A 21,649-nucleotide genomic window follows, 5' to 3' on the forward strand; every position below is an offset into this window, starting at 1 on the left:
TATTGTGATCAACTCTAATTTGGTCAGCTCTACTTTTATTTTTCTACGACCCCTAAATGCTTTGAAAATTGAAAGTCGCTTTAAGAAATGTTTGTTTAGTCTGTGATAAGCATTACAGTCCCGCCATTTGCAAATTTGTTGCTGTGAGGAATGTTATATATTTGAGTGATTTGACTATTGAAAATTAGTTTTATGGAAAAAAGGAAGAAAAAGAAAAGAAAGAAGCAGTATGATATATCACAGATTGATTTTAGCACACTTCTATGTATTGAGTTTTACTTCTTAGATGAATTACTGTATCGTCCTATCCAAATAAAGAAGGTATTATTTCACAAACTTCCCCTGAAATTTATGATAATTAAAAAAAGGACCAAAAAAAAGTAGTAATGATCACAATAGTTTTTGGAAGTGGGGAGACTCTCAACGCACCAAAAGCTATTGCCACATTTATCGCGATCCATAACTAAACTTGCTCTCACAATGATTCTCATCTAGATCAAGCTCACAAACTGAGAATTAAGAAATTAGGCCATAAATTACACTAGTATTCTTATATTGACAAAATCAAATATAGTTTAGTGCTGAAACCTTTTCCTCTCATTTCTCAATGTCTCAATTGAGGTGAAAGTTCCGTTCTTGTCGTCTTCCTCTCGATCCTTATTCATTTCGTTTCGTCTTTTTACTTCTTTTTTTTTTGGCTAGGAAAAAAAAAGAAAGAAGAAAAGTAGAAAAAGATCTGAAACAAGGACGTTATGTTGTAGTCCGATTGATTTGAAGATTACGTACCACCTTATATATGGAGTACCATAACAATATATGGTAGCTAAATTGTGTTTTTTCAAATGTAAGTGCTGGTTTATGTACATTCTTAATGCAATCCAAAGAAAAAACTGTTCCTGTATGCTGGGATCTGTTTGCTTTGATGATTTCTTACCCTCTGTATAATCTTCTTTAGCAAATAACAGTGAACTTCAATTTGTTTGACAAATATCAGTGAAGGCTTGTGCATGTTTTGGTCCACCTCCGGTAACCATCATAGGACAACTACTTCTTCTGCTATGTACAATAAAACAGTTCTACTTGAACTTGGAGCTTAAGCTTTCCCCGTACTAGTTAATTTAATGCGTGTTTTCAGTAATTTGTATCGTTATCTTGATCGCTTAATCACTTTGTACTTGGTCAGGACTAGGGCTGCAAACGAATCGAGCCGCTCGCGAGCGGCTCGAGTCAAGCTCGATATTAATCGAGCTCGAGCTCAGAATATTAAGCTCGTTAGGCTCGCGAGTTTGGGTATATATATATATATTTTTTTATTTTTATTTAATAATAAAATTACGTATATTATATATATATTTTTTATTTTTTATTTTCATAGTAAAATTACGTATATATCCTTAATATTTTTATTATTTATTAAGAAAAAAATATTATTTATTTATTTTTTTAAAAATAAAATAATTATTTTTTATTTTTTTTCGAGTTCGAGCTCGGCTCGACTTGATTTGAGTCGAGCTAGAGCTCGAAATTTGCCAGCTCGTCGAGCTCGAGCTCGGTAAAATTTAGTCGAGACTCGACTCAATTAGCTCAAAACTCGACTTGGCTCGGCTCGTTTGCACCCCTAGTCAGGACTCCCAACTTGCAATCGGTCTATTCTCAAATTGAGCGAGTTTAGAAGTGCTTTTAGCCTTCGTTCTCATCTGATTCTCTTCTTTTACTTTGTTTACGGTGGCAGCACTTTTGGGTTAATTACACTGTCCCCTCTAAACTTGTAGTTGTAGGGCAATCTGGTCATGGTTGTAGGGCAAAAACACCAAAACATCTCCTAAAAAACACTAATAAATTCTTGGCCTGCTCTTCTTTCGTTTCAGTATATTTTAACCAATTGGCTTTAATTCACAAAATGTTTGGGGGGAGGGGGATGCGGGACTCAGGGTGGATCCTACTAGTGTTTTGAAAATCGGATTGGACTGATCGATTCGATCGATCGAACCATGAACCGGTCATGTCTCTGGTCTGGTTCAATAAAAAAATTCAAAGAATCAATTGAATTGGTTAAATTCGATCAAGAACCAGTTGAACCTTGCCTAACTTACAAGTAGATCCTAAGCGTTCTTCCATTCTCTCTTAATCGATTATTCTATCAATGTATTGAGTACTTCTTTAAAATAAAATATTATATCGCCATTTTTTTATTTTCTAAAATAAATATTTTAGTTTTATTCAAAATTTTTAGGGATAATTTCACAAACCTCCCCAAAGTATCTAATAGTTGCAAAGAGCTCCTCTCAATTTTTAGAAATTACACCTAGTTCCCTTGCTTTTACTATTTAGGTAACAAAATAGATCTATCAGGTTAGATTTTTCTTCAAATACCCTAAACTAACCTTGTTCTATATTAAAAACAAAAGAAAGAAAATTAGTTACCTTAACACTTTCGTCCAAATTTGCAACAACACCACCACAAAGCAAATATTTCAAACTCCAACGCCAAATCTAATGATTTCCAAACATGCGACAAACCTAGCAAGCAAATAATTTGAACAGTTCAAAAATTTCAGCAGCTCCAAAAATCCCAATCTTTGTCATGTAATATCATCTCGGCCTAAATGTTTTTTGAACAATCAATTCTCCCTTGACAACCAACAATCAAAGTCACACTCTAAACTTTAATTCAATACCCAACACTATTGCAAAACAAAAAATAATTTAACCTACCACCACTAGTAGAACAACACTCCAACCTCCATAAAAATATATAACAACGTCCTAAAACAGGGTAAAGCCATCCATAACAAAATTAGAACAAACAATATTAATCAAGTAAAGAAAATCAAATGCACTTATTAACATCCTATACAAGTATTTAGCATAATAATCAACCCAACAATTTTTCCACTAATCCCTCCTCTTCCATGCTTCTAGTTATCAATTGCATTATTTATTTCTTTGTCATCACTACAAGCATATTCATTTCTCTTTGGTTGATAATAAAATCTGCTCCCGCAAGTAAAATAGTGCCATATTCATCAAGTAAATAGAGATGGTTATGGTATGATAGGTCATCATTAAGATAAACAGAAATATAGATATAGAGAAGAGTTAAGAGGAGAGGAAAGATATAGAGACAATAAGAGAAAGGAGAAAAATATCGTTGCTTACAAGAGTAAGAGAAAGGGAGAAAGAAAGAATGGCTATTGGTGAAAAATTAAAGAGATAGGGTTTCTTTTTCCTTTTTCTTATTCTTGGTTTTATTTAACCTTGCATCATATTGTGAGTTATCTATTAAGCGAAGGACATTATAGTCATATTTTCACACCAAGAGAGGTTAGTGTAATTTCTTAAATCTGAACGGAGTTGAGTGAAATTGTCAAAAACTTCAAGGGAGGTTTGTGAAATTATCCCAAAGTTTTAATACTAAAATAAATAAAGAATTATTAAACCTTTGAATTGGAGTTGAACTAGTTGAACCACAATCCGAAAGGTTTTCGATTCACTCTCCGGTCAGAGGTTAAAAACATGAATTTACATTATTTGCCAGTGAGAATTGGCAGTATGTGCTATGTTTGCACCTTGCCAAATAATTCTTCTCCTTAATTAAGCACCGTACATGTTCCTAAGTTTGCTATAGGAGTAAATTCAACGAAGAATTTCTAGCAACCTTGCGTGACTTACAAGCAGATCCTAAGCATTCCTCCGTTCTCTCTTAACCGACTATTCTAGCAAATGTATTGAGTACTTCTTTAAAATAAAATATTATACCTTCCTTTACCACAAAGAGTGATAAATTTTAGAAAATGGTGTTGTATTCATGGCGTTCTAATTTCATTGACTTTGTTAAGAGTTTATATAGAAATTACCTACAAAGATAATAGTTACAAAAGATAAAATCTTATCAAACTAAAAATCAAATTACAATATAAAATCCTAACAAACTAGAATTCAAATTACAAATCAAAAACTTGATACAACAACTTATTAGATAAGATTTTGTTAAAATTAAAAACTAAAAACTAATTCAGGATGATGCTCATCAAACAAGTTAAAAGTGTTTTTACCTTTCAAAAGCTATTTTTTAACAAAAACACCGCAATTTCAAACAAAGCCGTAGCCAGATTATAAGGCAAGAGCTTCAAGCACGATTTCTTGAAGGCAGTGAGAGGTGCTAGTCTAACACTCAAAAGTTAGTCAGCGGAGCCTGAGAATAGTCTGAAAATTATGGAAGCTTGGGCAGATAAATGACAGAAGCAACTTCCTAGCACTTAAAATCACACGATATATATCTTAGTTGACTTTAAGTTAGTAAGTTCTTTGATTTAAACATTTAGGATTCAATTAAACATCCACGAGGTATTTGAAGAACTGAATGCATGGCCCCAGACGCCAGAACTTGCACAGGCAATAGTCTCTTAAGTTTCGGATCGTTTGGTTTAAGAATTTAAGACCCTTACGAATGACATTTATCGAAAAAACTGTCATTAGAAAAGTCCGCGGCATAAGGAATAGTAGTAATATAGCTAAACTGTCATTTGGCCAGCCGTGCTTAGTTTCTTTGATAAGTAATTCACCAAAATGAGAATTGGAAGCAAAAGCTTAAGCAAGTCCACGAGGCTGTGAACCCGTAGCCGATGAACGACAGTTATAATCTTTAATCAGACCTTCTCAACCACTAAGTTCAATCCAAGTTTCAAAAAAAAGTTCAATCCAAGATCCAAACTCAATCTCTTTCAATTTGCAGGACTTCGTAGATTTACCATCAAAAGAGTGGTACGTCTTATTATGTGGTGAATGATACGCACAGTCAATGCTTGTAAAAGTGAAGTTTTTATTGCTGGGGCTGATGCAACTGTAGCTACCGAGGTGTGTAACCGATTGGGAATGCGTCGGTCTCTTCCAGTTAGATATCTTGGCATTCCTCTAATTAGCACCAGACTAAATGCTGCGGATTGTGCTGTTGATTGACAAAATTCAGAATCGCATTTAGGGGTGGAGCAATAAGATGCTATCTTGTCGAGGTAAATTGCAATTTGTGAAATCTATTCTGGTGAGCATTCAAGTTTATTGGAGCAGTACTTTCTTGATACCACCGCAGATAATAAACAAATTGGAAGTGTACTTACAACTTTCATGTGGAAAGGAGCTGAAGTTGCTAGATCAGGTGTTAAAGTCCGTTGGAGAGATATGAGTAAACCTGTAGAAGCTGGTGGACTGGGTTTGAAGAGGATTTTACTATGGAACAAAGCCATGTTGATTAAACATTTGGGCCATTGCTTTGAGAAGAGACTCTTTGTGGATAGCTTGGGTACATTCTGTAAAGCTCAAAAATCAATCCTTTTGAGCTGTACCTATTCCACAGGATAGCTCTTGGTTCTGGAGGAAACTTCTTCAGCTGCAACCACTTGTTCAACATCAGATCAAGTATATTGTCGGTAATGGTGCCAGCACTTCCTTATGGTATGATAATTGGCACCCAAAAGGGCCTCTGATAAACATTTATGGAGAACATATTATGAAACAGTTTGCAAGCACTCCTCAAGCTAAAGTAGCAACAATTATTGAGAACAACAGGTGGAAATGGCCTGAGGGCAGGAGACATACAAATGCTGTAAATGAGATTATTCAAGCTCTTCCTCCAGATGACCATCTGGAATTCATGGTTCAAAGACTCGGCCGAGTCCGAGACGACTGGGCTGAGTCATCACCAGGTCCTCCCGATACAATACCGAACGATACGATTTTGACTTTTGAGATACTTGACTTGCCGAAAAATTGACCGAAATGTCATCGTGAAGAGTTGAAATTTTCGAGTCATTCCGAGTCAACTCAAATCCAACAAAAAATTTTTAGAAAGAAAAAAAAAAAAAAAAAAGAAAACCCGTGGCTTTAGGTAAAAAACCTTTAGACTCTGAACATAAGGATGAATCCTTATTGCTTGAATCAAGTAAATGCCATGTATATTCTTCCTTTCTTTGGACAAATGTGAAATGTTTTCATTTCATGCATTTAGTTCTGATGCGATATCTTCCTTTCAGCACTGAAAACTATTGAGTTTCTTAATTGTCCACAAAATTTGTAGAACGTCAAGTTGAGAAGACCCGTAGCTTAAATGGTTGGAATCAGAGTTTGGGCGTAAACCTGTTGTATATTCCAGTTTCTTTGGTGGTAAGCAGGAAGAAGGTCTGGCAACTGCCATTGAAGGCCTGCCCAAAAAGACAAATGCTTGTGAACTGGCTGCAATTGATGCAATTGCTGGTGGTGCTCGGTCTTTAGTTATTGTCATTGGAATCTTTCGTGTAGACTGAATATTGATAAAGCCATTGAGGTTATTAGACTAGAAAAAGATGGGTTTAATTCCACTTTGTCCCCTCAAACTTTGGGCGATTACCCACTTCAGTCCCTTAACTTCAAAATGGGACACTTAAATCCCTAAACTTATGAATTGCTCCCAGTTAAGGAAAATTGTTGACAGAATCCTGAATGCCGTTGGTGGTTGAAGAGCGTGGCAAACACTCTCCTTTGACTGAGGGCAACAATGAAAATTCACAAAAAATCACATATATAGATTAAAAAAAGATGGTGAAATATGGAGGGAAAGTTTCCCTCCATGCTACCCACTTCAGATGGATAATGTAGACCCGATCCAAATCATAAAAGGACACTTCAGGTCGGTATGCTGAGAGACCCAAGCTGTCATTCTGCTATCCACAAGGCAGGAAGAAGAAAAGGAGAACCCAACGCATGGTTCAACAAACAAAGAGAAATGGTGAGGCAATTTTGTGATTGTGGAAAGCAAACATTGATGATGACATCATGGACTGCCATGAACCCAGGAAGAAGGTTTTGTCGATGTGCCAAGTACAGAGTAAGGGAAATTAGGGTTTTGTGTTTATACTTGTTTTTTATTTTGGGTTTGTATGAATTGCAGCCACCTAATCTTGTCTGCAAACATAATGTTCTTGTCAAACTAGGAACAAGGAGGCTGCATATACTGGGATTGGGTTGATCCTGAGATGTGTCAAAGGTCAAAAGAAATAATACCTGGATTGCTAAGGTCGATGAACAAGATGGAAGCTGAGTTGGATAGGTTGAAAGAAAATTCAAGGTGCCAACAATCGAAAGTGAGAAAGCTAAGGATGTACTTGATTATCCACTGGGTTGCCATTGTCATGTGGTTGTTTTTGTTCAAATCTGGGGGAGAAGGTCCAAAATGAGTTGTAGAAGAAGCGACCGCTTATGCCGGACTGCCCGTTTTGTTTGCTCAAATATGGGACCACCTTTGTCTGTCATTGCTAAGTAGTGGACCTTTTGAGTGGTGCAGGAAGGAAATTCTTGCTTTTGCTGACTATGTAATTAGCAGCACTTTCTCTAAAAGTGCTGGTTTTAAATGTATTGTATCAAATTTAGGGATATAGTGGACCTGCTATGTCCCATAATTGTGAACGTTGGACCTGCTATGTAATCAGAATTTGTTGTTTAGGGATTTTAGTGTCCCAATTTGTAAAGTTTATTGCAAGTAATCTATGTCACATTAACAACAGCAATCAACCAGAACATAAAATTTTCAGCAAAAACCTTTGATCATTCAACAAATCATCCAATACATAATAGCAATACCAGGAATGACAAAAATTCCACATTAACAGCCTCTGAATTTCACCCATCTGGACTAGCAAGACAAAGGCTATATGAGTTCCACAACAGAGGCTACCAAAAACAGAGGCTAACAAAAATTCCATATTAACAAAAAAATTCTTAGTTCCAATGGACTATATGAGTTGAACAAAAGTTCGCCACATCTGGACTAGCAAAACAGAGGCTTTTACTGCCCAATTTGACTGTATCTGCAAAATAAAAAAGGCTATATGCCTGTACAATTCTTGAGTTGGTTTGTCCAGCATCAGTCAGTTCATGCTTGAAGGCTATTTGGCCTATTGCTGCAATTTTCCCAACTTAACAGATTGGTTTCCATCCCCATGGAGCTGCACATTTTCAATTCCAAGTGACTCCTTCGCATGTCCCGCAGCTGTCTGTAATGTAGACAGGTTAACACACAAATTGCCTTGCCATGTGAATTGTGCTGGCTTAAGTCCACTGCTGGAATGAGAGGCTGTCCCCAAGTCCACGTATGAGTGTGGTGCTCTCATCGTTACTCCGTGGCTGTGGGAATAAAGTTTGCGACCATCAGCTTTGGAGCTTAACTGCAAACAAGCACATAACATGAATCAATAAGACATGACACCCATAAATAAAGACCTGATGTATGGAGACCACTTACATGAGTTGTTGTAGGACTCTTTTCCACATGCTCAGAACTATTTTGAGCATGATTATATGGGTTTTCCAGATCATCAGACCGTATTTTTACAGTTTTGAATCCCAAGTCTCCAGTCATGTCCAGTGAGCTTCTAAAGGTCCATTGCCTCAACTTACAATTATTCTTTGAGTGACCATGCTTACGACAAAATGAGCATTTTCTTCCTTTTTTTGTCACTGGTTCTTGTGCCCCTTGTTTTGGCTGATTGGCATCCAAATTTTGAGATGGACCTGTGTGACTCTGTTGCGTACTTACTCCAAGTATGTCAACGGTCACATCACTTGGACAAGCCTCGTTAGTACTTGGCTGCATAGATGGACCTGTATCTCCCATATCACTGTTCTCCTTTGCTGAACTTGTAGTTGTCCCCTCAGTGGTTTGCTTATTTTTATCCGGACATCCTCTTTTGTTATGTCCGTATTTTTTGCAGCGGCTGCAGCTCATCATGGTTCCAACCTTGCTAACCTTGTGAGGTTTAGTTGGATTGACACAGCTGTCCCGTCTGTCTTCTTCTGAAGCCTTTTTTCTCATTTTCTTTGGCCTTCCAGCAAATCTTCTATAAGTCGGAGGCTTCATTGCTGGAAGGTCTATGTGCTCCCACAAATTAGGACCATTGATTGGATTAAGTACAGGTTCATAACTTTGTAGATATGTGATCTTCAAGTAGGTGTTGGAAACATGCTTCTCTGGTGCTTCATGTCTCCTGTTGATGGCAGCTACAGCATGGCCACATGGTATTCCCCTTAATTGCCACTTTCTACATGAACAGGTTTTGGCAGCCATGTCAACAATATACTGGTCCCCAAATGGACAGCTTATCTGATACTTCATTGTCCCAGCATATGACGCTATGCACATACACTGCTCTTGCTTAGCCTTTTCCAATATCTCAAATATTGCTGGACAAAGAAGACCTGAATACAAAATGAAAACAATAAATTGGTCATAAATTTCTCAAAGAAGTTATGAACTGACCTTAATACTAGTAAATAAATAAAATGTTTCTTAACCTTCGTGCTTGGACATTGCTTCCCTGTTCCTCTCCATCCTCTTCAGCAGGTACAAATAAATGGTCTGCAGCATGGATATGATTGGTAGTGACCTGGCCTTTAAAATTACTGTATTAAAGGACTCACACATATTATTCACCAAAATATCACAATCCAATCCACATCTAAAATGGGCTCTACACCAAGTTTTGGGATCTTTTTCATCAAGCCAAGAATGCGCAGCTGCAGATTCTTGCCCCAACTGTTCCATTTCGACTTTCCAGTGGGTAACATAAGAAGCTTTTGCGCATTTCCAAAGTCTTTCTTTTAAGGCCAGGCCTCTATGAATCTGTTTGAAATTGGTGTATAGATGTTGCACACAACACCTGTGCTCAGCTTGTGGCATTTTGTCTCTAACTGCCTGAACTAGTCCCTGTACACGTTTGAATACAACTTGGCTTAAATAAAAAGTTGTACCTAAGTTATTAAATAAAAAGTTGCTGTATAAATAAGTGCTAATACAATTTATCATACCTTTTGCTTGTCAGTCATGACACACCAATTACTGGAATCTGAAATTTCCAAATCTTGTACAAGCAATCCCAAAAACCAGCTCCAATTGTCATAATTTTCCACTCTAACAACTGACAAAGCTAGTGGAAACATTTTATTATCCCCATCCATACCCACGGCTGTAAGTAGTTGTCCACCATATGTATCCTTTAAGAAGCATCCATCCAACCCAATCCAATGCCTACAGGCCTTTAGAAATCCTCTCTTCAATGGCTCTAAGCACATGTAAAGCCTTTTGAATCTGACAATCCCATCCTCGTCCTCATCCGTCTCAACGAACACTGTCGATCCAGGATTTGCTCTCCTCAATTCACCACAGAAGTCCTCTAACAATGCATACTGTTTTTCATGACTGCCTTCAATTATGTCTCTTACTTTTTTCATTGTCCTATAGCCTTGTTTAAGACTGAAATCTACATTTAATTCTTCAGTCACCCTAGTCATGAGCTCCTGGACTGTCATGGATGGTGTTTTTCTCACCTCATCTACAAACAACTTGGTAGCTAGTTTTGATGTCATGTTTCTATTATGGAAGACACGTCCACAGGTGTGCTCCTTGCTAAGTGTCTTGATCTGGAAAGTGTTTTCACCTTGCATTTTTGAGCCAAAAATTTGCCATTCACAGCCTCTGCATTTCACCCGTACCCTATATGTGTCATTTTTTATGAATTGGACATCCCTTCCCTCCATAATAGCCTGGATTCTAACAGCCAATCTAAAAATAACAACTGATGAAAACCTCTGGCCTACCTTAAATCTTGGACTTCTCATTTCAGTTTTCTCATTAAAAACTGAAAATTTAGGCTTCTTATTTCTCTTACGACCATCTTCATCTTCGGATTCACTCTCACTCTTCAACTCTCTAGAACAATCTGTTTCATATTCTGACTGCATATCCTCCACATTAACCATGTCAGGCTCATCACAAACATTTACTTCGTCAACAGCTTCTCCTTCCCTACCTGCTCTCTTCTTTCTTGTGTCTTTGCTGGTAGAAGGTCCAACTTCAGGAGCTCCTTTATGCACACCAAATTGTTGTCCAATCTTCAAGGCTTCATCAAATAAAACATCATCCTCAACTTGCCCCGTATAATCTGGATCATCGAACTTGTCATCAGCCTGCATATCATCATTAGCCTGCACATTATTATCAGCCTGCACATCAGTCTCATCAGCTTGGATATCATTATCAGTTGCCATTTGTGATTCTTCCCCTGCATTATCTCTCTTGTTGTCCTTTTCTTGTTGCAAATTAGGACTTTTGGAATCAAAATTCTCATGACTGTTTGTAGCAACTTCATTACTGTTGTCATCAGCCACATTTTTCCTTCTGTTGTCCATATCATTGAAGTCAACTTCTTCCAGTATTGCTATGTCACTGTCTATTTCAGATGTTTCTTTATCTTTTGTATCCTGCTTAGCAGAAGTGTTGTGGCCTTCAGGCATGTCTACATACTCTGTTTTTTGAGTTTGAAACCTCACTGGATTATCATCAGTGCCAACTTGTAGATAAACCTCTGCCACTCTATTCAGTGGCAATGTGTTTACTAGAAGATCACAATCCCAATCACACATGCAAAAATATAGTCCAGTCTCAAGCGGCATACCAGGAATCCTACCATACCACCCAAAACGAGCATCTTTCGGGTATCCTAGTCTTACTGCACATTCATCAAGCACTTGTAGTGACCATTTTTCAGCATTACAGTTATCTATATAGTCTACCCTTCCTCCCACGTATTCTTTGCTGGGAGAGCTTCTGAACTCACCCTGATGGTGTATCGCCAAGGAAAATGAGTCGGGCAAAATATCATTTGGACCACACTCTGGTTAAATAAAAAAATAAATCTTTAATAATTAACCCATTAATTATTAACAACATTTTTAGCATTTGGGACCACAATGTCTTCAACAGAAGGAACATTAGGGTTCCCACAACACTCACTTTTCAGTAAAATATGCAGACCCACTAACAGTACCATCAAAAATATATAATGCCTTGGACATGCATTCCACAACCATCCAAAACCCTAACTTTTCAACAATCATTATGGCTTTAAAACGTTTTTCTACTGCTACCGTAAATTCTTACCCAAATTTCAATTATTAAATTCAATTAAAGTACACAAAAAGCTCTAAAATATTTTTCTCATACCAGTACTTGTCTTCTCTTTTGCTTTCCATTGTTTCGCTGCGGACGCGGACGCTTTTTCTCTCACATTGACTCGCTTTCTTCCCATTCTTGCAATCTTCAGTGTTTTTCAGCAACAATCATTCGGATTTTTACACACTTTGGCTTTACCTCTCCTCTCTATTTTTTCATCCAAGACAGAGGAAAGAAACGACCACTATCTGACTGTTTCGCACTTTCCCTTCTCTGCAATTTGTCTTTGTTTGTCCTTAATTTACGACCCAAATTTACGTTTATGTCCTTGTCATTTTCAGTAACAATATTCCCCCATCTTCATTAACGGAGAGTGTTTGCCACGCTCTTCGACCACCAACGGCATTCAGGATTCTGTCAATAATTTTCCTTAACTGGGAGCAATTCATAAGTTTAGGGATTTAAGTGTCCCATTTTGAAGTTAAGGGACTGAAGTGGGTAATAACCCAAAGTTTGAGGGGACGAAGTGGAATTAACCCGAAAAAGATTTACAGGTTCTAGTTTATGTTGTTTTGTTTTATCCTCTTACATCCCTTCCAAATATTCATAGTACCTCAAGTTGTTGCTTTATGGTGTTTCTGAATGTAGACAGCTGGGGTCCGGTTGAAGGTGGACATGATGTTGACATTGCAGATCTTGTAGTTTAAGTTGCATCTGCTGCTACTGTTTTCCTTGAACTTACTGCGAGAAAATGACATCTGTATGCTTTTTCTCTTCTAAATAAGCGTATACATTTTTTTTTATTACTTTTGCTTTTCATGCGTTGTTTCATCAACAGTCAACACTGCCCCACCTTCCCCCTTGCCCCCCAACCCACCCATTGATCATTGATGGAGCCAAGGAGGCTGAGGGAGTGAGAGGGACAATGACCCTCCCAAGTTTTGAAAATTTTAATTCATAGTATGTGAATATATGTATAAAATAAAGTTGATTTTTCCTAATTTTTTACAATTTTAATTTATATAATGAAAGTTTTTATATATATGAATCAGTCATCTTTAAATTATTTTATTCTTCAAAAAAAAAAAGTTGTTTATTTTTTATTGTGCTAATTATTTAACTTTCAAAAAATTAAACATATAATTTGATGATCCATAATAAATTGATCCAATTTGATATATTATAATAAAAAACCCAATTCATAATTATTGATGGACTAAAACAAAAATAATTACTTTAGTGGCCTATATACAAATTTACAACTTAGCCCTATTGATTAGATTTGTTCTCAATCTTCTTCCTGTATCAACTACAACAACAAAAGGAGCGTTGCCAATTATGAAGATAATCAAAACAAAACTCCGATATAAGATGAAAAATAATTTCTTGAATGATTGCGTAACTGTATACATAGAAAAGGAAATTACTATAAAATTTAGTACTGATTCAATCATAGATGAATTCAGTTTTATGAAAGAACATAAAAACTCATTTTAGTTTTAAGAAAAGAGGTTGACATTTCAAGGTATGTTAATATAACATTTATCTTTTTTCAAATTGAAAATATTTATAGTTATATCACATATATATATTGCATAAATGACATCTTGGAGCATCTTCTCATAATGTGCAACTTGGATGGTTGGTGATGTTATAAATTATTTAATTAAAGGTTATTTCTTATCTTAATTTTCATTATTACTATGCTGCATATTTATGAAATAAACATACCTTTATAATTACAGTTAATATTTGATATTTTTAGATGTAATATATTTCTTTTTAAATGCCATTGTATTAAATGATTAAAAGTACTTATTGTGTTTAATATGTATAAAATAGTACATTTTACAAATTTTCTTTTGTTTTTTTTATTATTTTTGTTTAGCATACTTTTTTTATATTATTAACAATTTGTATAATATTAAATGCTTCAAAATTTGCCTCTCACCGAGACCGCGACCGATATGTCAAGACCGATATGGAACGTTCCGAGTCTCGACCGTGACTTTGAACCATGATCTGGATAGCTGTTGTCCAGATTCAGTTCATTGGTTAACTGATAGCTCGGGCATTTTCACTCTCAAATTAGCTATAAGATTGCTTGTTCCCGAGGAGCATGCTGTATAAATACTCCATTCCTAGACTTTCTTTTTTTTTTAATGTAAATTCCTAACTTTTTTATTGATCTAGAGAAGAATGTACACTATAGAAGGGATTTGTCCCTTAGTCATATACATCAAATCAAGAACAGAAACCTATAATCTATACTATAAGTCTATACAGTGTCATCAATGATACAAAGGAATATCAAGTTCAGCGCGTAGCAGTAAATTTTCCTGCTTCCTATCCCCCTTTTTCCATCCGATTATTAGGCCTCGAACATCCTTAAGAATCATATGAACTATATACTCAGGAGAATGCAATATTTTCTTAAACACTTGTTGATTCCTGCTCCACCACAAGTGATACACAGTGGCTGCAAACGCGATCCTTCTTACTTGAGAAACAAAGTTTTGTTGAGAGCAATGCATGATCATCCATTGCAATTCCCTATCCCACTCAAGAGCCTGCATGTAAACCAAACACTTTTGTTGTACGCCATTCCTAGACTTTTATTTTATGGATGTCGTGTTTGAATCGACTGAATACTAAGGATTGCTTGGTGCAGTGGGGAGTAATTTCTGATCCGTGGTGTCCATTGTGTACAACTGCTTATGAATCATGTGAGCATTGGTTCTTCCAATGCAACTACGCTGCTTATGTTTGGTCTAGAATTCAGGAATCGCTGCTGCTATATAGGGGAGTGTTGCGGAAGCCCTACCAAATTAAGGTATAACGAGTAAATTATTGTACCTAAAATTGCAAATGATAATTCCCAGGAAATATTTGGTGAGGCACACTGACCTGCTTAAGTACCAATTTCCTAGACAGAATTACCTATATATGCAATTGATTGCACAATAACTCACTACAAATATACCTACAAATATAGCTACTAAATAGACAATAAAATAGAATACCAGAATTTAACGAGGTTCGGCTAATTTGCCTACGTCCTCGGATACTACCGACAATTTAATATTTCACTAGAAGAAATATTACAAAGAGAGAGAAGGAAGCAAGTTATTGGCTCTTGCTTGGTGTACTTGAATTGATTTGTTTGAGAGCCATTTATAGCTCTCAAACAACCTCTCAAATGTTAAACCTAACCGATGTGGGATTTAGAAACTTAGGCCAAAGAATTCAAAGTCCTCAATTTTGGCTTGGAAAAGTCATCAATTGAGGATTGGATTTGAATTCAACAAATATCCACCTTGGCATAATTTCTAATCCCACCAAAAATACAAATCTTTTTCCTCAAAATTCGGTGATGTCTTCAAATGCGTTGTCAAGTGCCAATCTTCAAGTTGTGCACAACATTTATCAAATTCAAACAATATTGGAATTTGATAGTTGTCACAACCTTCGTAAGTATATCTGCAGAATTCTCCTTGGTCTGAATCTTTTGAAATAGTATCGTACTATCTTCCAAAATTTTCCTCACAAAATGATACTGTACGTCGATATGCTTCGCCCTTGCATGATAAACCTGATTCTTTGCTAAATGAATAGCACTCTGACTATCACAATGAACTTTGATAGACTTCTGTCCGATTCCCAATTCATCAAGCAACCCATAAAGCCAAATTGCTTCCTTAACAGCCTCCGTAACTGCCATATACTCCGCCTCTGTAGTAGACAAAGCAATCGTTGACTGTAAGGTAGATCTCCAACTGACTGGTGCCTTAGCAAGTGTAAATACATACCCAGTCGTTGATCGACGTGTATCTTGATCACCTGCATAGTCAGAATCACAATATCCAACTACGCATTAACCAATCTTCTCATCCCGCTCAAATACTAATCCAACATCTACGGTGTTCAAAATATATCGTAAAATTCATTTCGCAGCCTGTCAATACTCCTTGCCAGGATCATGCATGTACCTGCTCACAATTCCAATTGCTTGTGAAATGTCGGGTCTTGTACACACCATAGTATACATCAAGCTACCCACCGCATTTGCATATGGTACCTTTACCATATATTCTCGTTCTGCATCATTCTTTGGAGATAATGATACACTGAGTTTGAAATGAGGAGCAAGTGGAGTACTAACAGGTTTGGTCTTTTCATTCATGCCAAACCTTTTTAATACTTTACTAAGATACTCTTTCTGAGTCAAATAAAGCCTCCCCAATCTTCTATCTCTGCTTATCTCCATGCCGAGAATCTTTTTGGTTTCGCCGAGATCCTTCATTTCAAACTCCCGACTCAAATGAGATTTTAATTTTTCAATCTCACCTTGATCCTTGGAAGCTATCAACATATCATCAACATAAAGAAGGAGATATATGTAGGATCCATCTCGTAGCTTGCGCAAATATACACAGTCATCATATTTGCTTCTTGTGTACCTCTGCCCCATCATAAATTTGTCAAATCGCTTGTACCACTGTCTTGGAGACTGCTTCAATCCATACAACGATTTGTCAAGCTTGCACACCATCTTTTCTTTACCAGCAACTTTGAATCCTTCTGACTGAGTCATGTAAATTTCCTCTTCCAAATCACCATGTAAAAACGCAGTTTTTACATCTAATTGGATAAGTTCCAGATCCAATTGTGCTACCAAAGTCAATAAAATTCTAATAGAGGAATGTCTTACGACTGGAGAAAACACTTCGTTGTAATCAATTCCCTCCTTCTGAGCGTAGCCTTTAGCCACTAATCTTGCTTTGTAGCGAACACCAGACTTGTCAGGAAATCTTTCCTTCTTTGCATATACTCACTTGCATCCGATTGCCTTCTTTCCCCTTGGAAGACTGGTTAGCCTCCATGTTTGATTCTTATGAAGGGAATGTATTTCTTTATCCATTGCAATCCTCCACTTTTCTTTATCCGAACTTTGAGCTGCTTCATTGAAAGTGACAGGAATATCATCATTTATGGTTGGGGATGCATAGGCCACTATATCAGTAAAACGAGCAGGTTTTCTGATTGTCCTCTTTGGCCTACTGGTTGCAATTGATTTATGTTGCTGTGGAAGTTCTTCAACTGGAACGTCTTCTTCAGTTGATTCTTCTTCTATCATAGGAATTCTTTCATCTGCTCCTATATCCACTGTTGGTCTGATAATGCTTCTTTCAAACTCCACCTGTTTAAGAGTGCTCTCCACCTGTTGGGGAGTACTATCATTCTGCTGTACATCTACCTTTGTTAATATGGTAGATTCATCAAAGGTGACATCCCTGCTGAAAACTATCTTTTTCGTCTCGGGACACCAAGGACGATAACCTTTAATGCCTGTCGTGATCCCCATAAAGAACGCCTTCTTCGCCCTTGGATCCAATTTTGATTCTTTAACATGATAATATACAGTAGAACCAAACACATGTAAGGAATCATAATCTGTAGCAGGTTTTCCCGACCATTTCTCTAGTGGCGGTTTACCGCTAATAGCAGTTGATGGTAAGCGATTAACGAAGTGATTTGCATATGCTAAAGCCTCAGCCCAAAATTGTCTGCCCAACCCAGTATTGGACAACATACACCGAACTTTCTCCACCAATGTCCGGTTCATACGCTCTGCTACCCCGTTCTGCTGTGGTGTATCTCTGACTGTGAAGTGCCGAACAATGCCTTCATTTTCACAGACCTCCATGAATGGATCACTAGTGTATTCACCTCCGTTGTCTGTTCGAAGGCGTTTGATCTTTCTTTCTGTTTGAGTTTCCACCATCTTTTTTCACTTGATGAAAATTTCCAATACTTCACTTTTTGCCTTCATAGTATACATCCATACTCTTCGAGAGAAGTCATCAACAAAGGTGACAAAATAATTTTTGCCTCCCAGAGAAGTTGTTTTGGAAGGTCCCCACACATCAGAGTGCACATAATCCAAAATACCCTTGGTATCGTGAATTGCAGTGCCAAATTTTACCCTTGTTTGCTTCCTTTTGACACAATGCTCGCAAAAATCTAACTTGCAAACACTGGCTCCTTTCAATAGTCTTTGATTCATCAGAAGATTCAAGGATTTTTCTCCAGCATGCCCTAAACGCATATGCCATAATTTGGTTATTTTCAATTCTCGATCGTCGTTGGAAGCCACTGCCGCTACTCCAACAACTGCATTACCTTGATAGTAATACAAGTTATTATTTTTTCGGATTCCTTTCACCAACACCAATGCACCTGAAATGATTTTTATCACTCCATTATATGCCGACACCTTGTAACCCATTGATTCTAGTACTCCCACAGAAATGAGGTTCTTTTTTAATTATGGCACATATCGGACATCAGTTAGAATCCTAATTGATCCATCCTGATTCCTTAGCCGAATTGAACCAACCCCATTTGTTGCTAATGTGGTCTCATCTGCTGTGTAGACAACTCCACCTTCTTGTTCCTTCAAATCAAAGAACCATTCCCTATTGGACGTCATATGATGACTACAACCTGAGTCCAATAGCCATGTACTAGAATGACCAGTAGGCATGACAGCTAATGAAAAGTCTGAGTCTTGATCAATGCACTCAGATACATTTGAATCCGCAACAGATTTTTCCTTGTCAAGTCTACCCTTCAGTTTTGGGCAGTCCTTCTTCCAGTGCTCTTTCTCTCTGCAAAAGGCACACTCATCTTTGCTTAGTCTGGCTCTCGATTTGGATCTATCTCTTGTCCCCTTTCTCTGGTTTTGTGAGCGTCCTCTAGTTACCAGAGTTTCTGCTGCTCCATCTCTACTACTTTGCTTGTCTTTTCTTCTGAGTTTGTAGCTGTACAGGGCAGAGCTAACCTCTCGCTGAGGGACACCTCACCTTTCCCATGGGGTAGAGTTGTTTCAAGATGCTCAAACTCCTCAGGAAGAGATCCCAACAACATGAGAGCCATATTTTTGTCTTCAAATGTCACATCTAAATTCATCAGATCAGTGATTAACTGATTGAAATTAGTGATGTGATCACTTAGAGTTGTGCCAGGAACATAAGTGAAGCGAAATAAACGCTTCTTCATATTGAGTCTGTTCTGACAATTTTTTTTCAAGAACTTCTCCTCCAATCCAGTCCACAATTTATTTGCAGAAGTTTCTTTTGAGAACACATATTTTTGTTCCCTTGAAAGACACGATCGAATTGTACCACACGCTAAACGATTTAGCGTCTTCCATTCCTTCTCTTCAATCTCTTCTGGTTTCTCTTTTTCGATGGCAATGTCTAGACCTTGATTAAAAAGAGCGTCTAGAATCTCACTTTGCCACATATCGAAATGACCAGTGCCATCAAATGTCTCCACATTTAATTTTGTATTCGTCATAGCATTTCTCGCCATAATAGATGATGACGAGCTTGTTGATGCTTGCATTGTAGATGAAGATCTATTTTCGGCCATCTCTAAAAAATTATATTTAGTAGCTCCTAAATATAGAGTAACAATAGCCCAAGAAATCTTTTCTGATGTGGAAGATCAGACTATGCTGCAACCACAGAGCATACTAAGAAACCTCGAGCTCTGATACCAATTGTTGCGGAAGCCCTACCAAATTAAGGTATAACGAGTAAATTATTGCACCTAAAATTGCAAATGATAATTCCCAGGAAATATTTGGTGAGGCACACTGGCCTGCTTAAGTACCAATTTCCTAGACAGAATTACCTATATATGCAATTGATTGCACAATAACTCACTACAAATATACCTACAAATATAGCTACTAAATATACAATAAAATAGAATACCAGAATTTAACGAGGTTCAGCTAATTTGCCTACGTCCTCGAACACTACCGACAATTTAATATTTCACTAGAAGAAATATTACAAAGAGAGAGAAGGAAGCAAATTATTGGCTCTTGCTTGGTGTACTTGAATTGATTTGTTTGAGAGCTATTTATAGCTCTCAAACAACCTCTCAAATGTTAAACTTAACCGATGTGGGATTTAGAAACTTAGGCCAAAGAATTCAAAGTCCTCAATTTTGGCTTGGAAAAGTCATCAATTGAGGCTTGGATTTGAATTCAATAGGGGAGCACTTCCGTGGTCAAGGGAGTTGAATGGTTGGAACATCACCTTAAGAAAAATCCTTTTTCTAATCAGTTTCGTAAATTAGCTGTTGGAGCAATTGTGTACCATATTTGGGAGGAAAGGAATAGACGCGTGTTCAAGCAAAAGTGTGTTAATGCTACTGCAATCATTTGCCAGGTTTGTGAGGAACTTCGTAGCTATGTTAGTACTTGGAAAAATGTACCAAACACCAACGAAAATTGGGAAATTAGTGTCATCTGGAATCTTCCTCACAGTATCTTTGCAGCTAGTGGGGTTAGATAGATTGTTATAGTAGATCATGGATGAATATATTTGATTTGAGGAGATTTTGTAATACTGCAACTGCAGTGTGAATTGCAGCTCTGCTGCAGTGAACTTAACGGTTACAGCAATATGTATAGACGCACAGTCATTGCCATTTTCCCTGTAACTGCTGCTTCTGCAATAGACGAACTGTGACTAACATACAACATCTTATCTCCCAAATCTTCCAATGATTCCCAAGAAAAGTTTGAAAAATTTAGTTTCTTAACATGGACGTGACCTTGGTTTTGAGTAACAAGCACTGCCAAAAGTTGGCCTTTCACTGCCACCATGAAACTTTGATTAATAGAAGTGCGAGGACTCTGCTCCACGCACTTGAAATGGACATGCCAACTGTTGTTTCTTTAGAACTTGATAAGCCCGATCAACCTGCAAAACAAAAGTCAAAGAAAGAGAAGTAAAGTAATTTTGGCTAAGTGAGGCGCGGACTAGGTCGCTCTCTTAAAACGATTCGCGCCCCTCTCGAGATTATGCCCGGTGTAGGAGGTTGATGACACGTCGCCTCTGGGATACAACAGCTCAGCCTATGCTGTTGTTTCTACTAAATCTACACAATTCAGAGAAGCTAAAACTCTTCTCAACACCTAACTAATGCCCAATAGAAGTGAGAGGAAGATAGTTTTTTGAGATAGCAAGAAAAGTGTATAAAACTTGGTTGATAGTGGCCTCTATTTATAGGCTAGAATTTTAGGAGTATTAGAATACCACCATTAAATGGAATAAATGTGTCATATTTTTCAGTTACAAAATTTGAAAAGGTCTAAGTCATTGTATAATAGTCAAAATTTAATAAATCAATTCTTAAAACCTAATATCACATAGATTACAAAAGCAAGACATAAATCTTATAAGTTACATTTTTAATGGTGATCTTGTAACTGAAAATTCATTTCAAAATTAGCAACTCATAAGTTACATTTTTAATGGTCATTTTGTAACTGAAAATTCATTTCAAAATTTGTAACTCATTGTATTTGAATTCAAAATAAGCATGTGAATGAATTCAAAATAATAATGATCTTTTTTATTAAAATATCCAACAATCCCCCACTTATTTTAATAAAAATAGGTTGGGCATATAGTGAGAACATCATGCCTAATGAAAGTGGCAATGCCTTTAAACTTCCACTTAGTGTTTTAGTTTTCCCGTATTAGAATCATAGTGGACTTAGCCTTTAAACTATGATTACTTGAGGATACGTAGAAAACTTAACACACATGATATTCTAGGTGTTCTTAACCGAGCTTTTCAAGCCAG

General features: G+C 37.0%; 1 long non-coding RNA gene across 1 annotated transcript; it reads left to right on the forward strand.

The window, feature by feature from the left end:
* Positions 1-6,649: 6,649 nt before the first annotated feature.
* LOC140015673 (uncharacterized) lies at positions 6,650-7,115 on the forward strand. The gene is made up of 2 exons (XR_011822304.1): positions 6,650-6,859; positions 6,966-7,115. It is a non-coding gene; the product is annotated as an uncharacterized lncRNA (long non-coding RNA).
* The last annotated feature ends 14,534 nt before the right edge of the window (positions 7,116-21,649 follow it).

This window comes from Coffea arabica, chromosome 10c (assembly GCF_036785885.1).
Source record: "Coffea arabica cultivar ET-39 chromosome 10c, Coffea Arabica ET-39 HiFi, whole genome shotgun sequence".
Lineage (NCBI taxonomy): Eukaryota > Viridiplantae > Streptophyta > Magnoliopsida > Gentianales > Rubiaceae > Coffea > Coffea arabica.